At 54.3% G+C, this 3409-nt stretch overlaps 1 protein-coding gene across 1 annotated transcript in view; it reads left to right on the plus strand.

The window, feature by feature from the left end:
- The first annotated feature begins 6 nt into the window (after positions 1–6).
- Positions 7–3409, plus strand: part of LOC102765481 (cytochrome P450 4F22) — a 27241-nt gene continuing 23838 nt past the window's right edge. The window contains exon 1 of the mRNA XM_015560974.1: positions 7–20. The gene's annotated coding sequence lies outside the window, so the exon portion shown is untranslated. The remainder of the gene's footprint in view (positions 21–3409) is intronic.

Genomic DNA, 3409 nt, shown 5'->3' on the forward strand with positions numbered 1-3409 from the left:
TGCGCGTCCGGGACACTCAGGTTCGGGGGCAGGGGGGAGGGGGGGCGGTAGGGTGTGTCCCAGACGGTCGCTACTTTTGAGCGCAGACTTTTCTGTGCCCGTCGAGGAGTCCTGGGTGCATCCTTTCTGGGTGTCCGAGGTGGGCAGGGGCCTCAAGAAGACCCACCCCATTCTGCCCCCCCCCCACCCCCCTAAGCGTGCTCTGCCCTGTGCCGCCTCCTGAGGGCTGATTGGCATCAGTGGGATTTCATTGTCTTAAAAGGGAGGCTGTGCGTCCCGCCGACAGACTTTATGCTCTGCTCCGCCTGCCCACCCATAGCAGGCACAGGCCGCTGAGTGCCCCTGAATGAAGACAGGGTGCCCTCCTGGGCCCCCAGAAGTAGCTGTGAGGGTTGTGTGAGGTCCTGCAGTGGATCCCAGCTGGCGTTTGTTGGATGCTGGTGATGCGATGCTCTCTGGTGCCCCAGGGGCCGGCCTCTCACTCACCCCTTGGACCAGGCGGTAGCTAGCTGTTCCGGGACCATGCCAGGCGGCCGAGGCCCACCAGCTGGGGAGTATCAGGCTGAAGGTGGGGGGAAGACAGAGCGACAGTGGGTGAGCTGGGATTTGAACAAACCAGCCTTGTGTGACCCCAACATCCTGGGCACTTTCCAATGGCCCCGGCCTCTCTGTCTGTATGGCCCGGCTTGGGTTTCTAAGTGGTAACATTAGCTCTGGCCTGGCAGCCGCTGGTGACCTGAGTAGGTATCTGCAGAGGGGCTTGCATGACACAGGAGCCATTCACAAAATGCGACCCTCACTCTCCTCTCCGGCAAGACTTGGGCCCTGTTCTACAAATACCAGGGGGCTGGGTCACAACCCTGAGTCTGACGGTGGCACTAACAGCAATGAGAGGTTCGATCAAGGGCTTCCTGTGTGCCACGCACCAGCTGAGCACATTAAAAATGCTGGGTTGTCCTAACAGCGTCACGAAGTGGGTACTATGGCTCCTGTCTTCCTGAGGAGGAGATCAGGCTCAGAGTGGCATAGACACTCGCCCGAGGGCACACAGCAGAGGTTTATAGAATTCTTTCTGAGTCTCACATGTCAGCGTGGCCACACTTGCCCCGGATGGGGCTCACAGGCCATTGCAGCCCTGGGATGATCTAGGTTACGACTGGTGGCTTTAACACATCTTCCTCTGCCAAGATCTCCTACAGTGTGCCCAACGCTGCAGCGAGACTCCCCCTTCCCCACGCCAACTTGTCCACTTGGCCCTGCCCTCCGAACTGCCCCTGAAGTTCTTTCTCAGAACCTCGGAAATCTGGGGTAAGCTCTCTCTCCGTCGGGCCTTCTGGGGCCTGGCACTTTGGGAGAGTATGAGTCTTGGGTGGGGCAGCCCTTTGGCAAAGAGGGGGTCAAAGAGGTGCCATGCGTCAGAATGGGGGAGTGGAGAACAGAGGCGGGGTGTGGGGCAGTGGGACCAGTGTCATGTGCTGGGCTGTCAGGCTGCCGGTGCGCCCCAGCACCTGTGCTTCAAGGAGAGGCAGATAGACGGTTTCCGGCAGGTCAGGGTCTCTGTCCTGAATTCCTTCCTAGGAGCCCACACACCTTGTATGACAAGTCCCCGACTGGCGGCCGGGCTAACCTGACAAACCAGAGCTCCATGGGCGTGGGCCTTGGAGCCACTGGCACCTCCATCTCCAGATAACATGGGGCCGTCGCAGGACAGGCGGGGCTACCTCTGCCAGGGCAGGGCTGCTGCGTGCCCTGCCTGGGTCTGGGATGAGCTTGAGGGCTGGTGCAGAGGGGAGTGGGCATGCCGGCCTCCCACAGCATCCTGTGTGTCATTTCCATAAAAGAATAACAGCAGAATTAGGGACGACGGCTAAAATTTTGCATGCTAGCCGCTAAGCCTCACCTCACCAAAGTGTCCCAAACAACCTTAACAGGGAGGTCCTGCTATTTGTAACCCATTTTCCAGATCGGTGAGTGGAAGCTGAGAGTGGGGACACGGCTCTCTCCAGGCTGCTGCTTTATTGGGGATGAGCAGAGTTATGATTTTGAATCGAGGCTTGTTTGAGTCTAAACCTCACATTTTACAGGATGATACCATGCCCAGACTACATTTTCTTTTCTTTGGAGTTGAAGTGTAATGTCCATACAGGGAAGTGCACATTCCAGACCTGGACCGTTCAGGAGTTTTCTCAAGTTGAAACCACACATGTCATCAGACCCAGGTCAGGAGAGAGAAACCTGCCGGCGCCCCACAACATGCTCCTCCCTGCCAATTAAAGCATCTTAACTCATGTTTTCATGAATTTTGACTACTTAATTTTAAATTAGACCTGAATTTTTTAAAATATATATTATTGATTTTTTACAGAGAGGAAGAGAGAGGGATAGAGAGTTAGAAGCCCGCAACCAAGGTACATGCCCTTGACCGGCATCAAACCTGGGACCCTTGAGTCCGCAGGCCGACGCTTTATCCACTGAGCCAAACCAGTCAGGACTAGACCTGATTTTTTAAAGAGACATTTTAGACTTAGAGTAAAATACGTAAGAAGTATAGAGTTCCAACACACCCTTGCAACTCCCTACAATTTCCTGTTTAGTAACGTTTTTGAATGGGCAATATGTGCTTACGCTTTAGAAAATCAAAAAGCCCCTAGAAACGAGGAGGGAAAGTTAAGTCTCCCTTTCACTCCTGCCCCCAGTTCTTCCAGGCCCCTTCTGGAGGCAGCCACCATGAGGAATTTCACATGGGTCCTCGAAACACTTTGTATTTTTTTGCCTCACCTTTGTCTCCTCAGTGCCCAGAACAGAGTCACACACATAGCAGGGGCTCCCACATGATTTGCCAACTGAGTGCTGGAGAAATGCATGCAGAGCCCTTGGCAAAGGGCTGGCATGTGGACGCATGCAGAGGGAGAGCACGATGCTCAGTAGCAGTCACTCGCTGGCTTCTTGGCGTCGCCGGGGGAATCGTTATCCACCGTTAAATCGGCAAAGAAAGAAATACCCACGGCTGCTTCCTGTCGAGCGTGTCGCCTCGAGTTGCCCGAGAGAGAGGCAGCCTGATGGCACGTCATTGTCCACAAGTCGGAGCATCTGCCTGGGGCTTGTGACTTGGAGCTCTCTGTGCTTCATTTTGGGGGGTTGCCCACACCCCACCCCCACCCTACCTGGACCTTTTCCGGGGCAGCTCCCCTATACCGGGCAGTCTGTATTTTTTTTTTTTAAAGGAGTTTAAATTGTGGTAAAATACACATAACATTTAGGATCTTAACCATTTTAAGGGTACAGTTCAGTGCCATTGAGTACAATCATATTACTGTACAACCGTCACCACCATCCATCAGCATAACCTTTTCATCTTCCGAGACTAAAACTCTGTTCCCATGAAACACTAACTCCCCATCCCTCCCCC

This window comes from Myotis davidii, unplaced genomic scaffold (genome assembly GCF_000327345.1).
Source record: "Myotis davidii unplaced genomic scaffold, ASM32734v1 scaffold56, whole genome shotgun sequence".
Lineage (NCBI taxonomy): Eukaryota > Metazoa > Chordata > Mammalia > Chiroptera > Vespertilionidae > Myotis > Myotis davidii.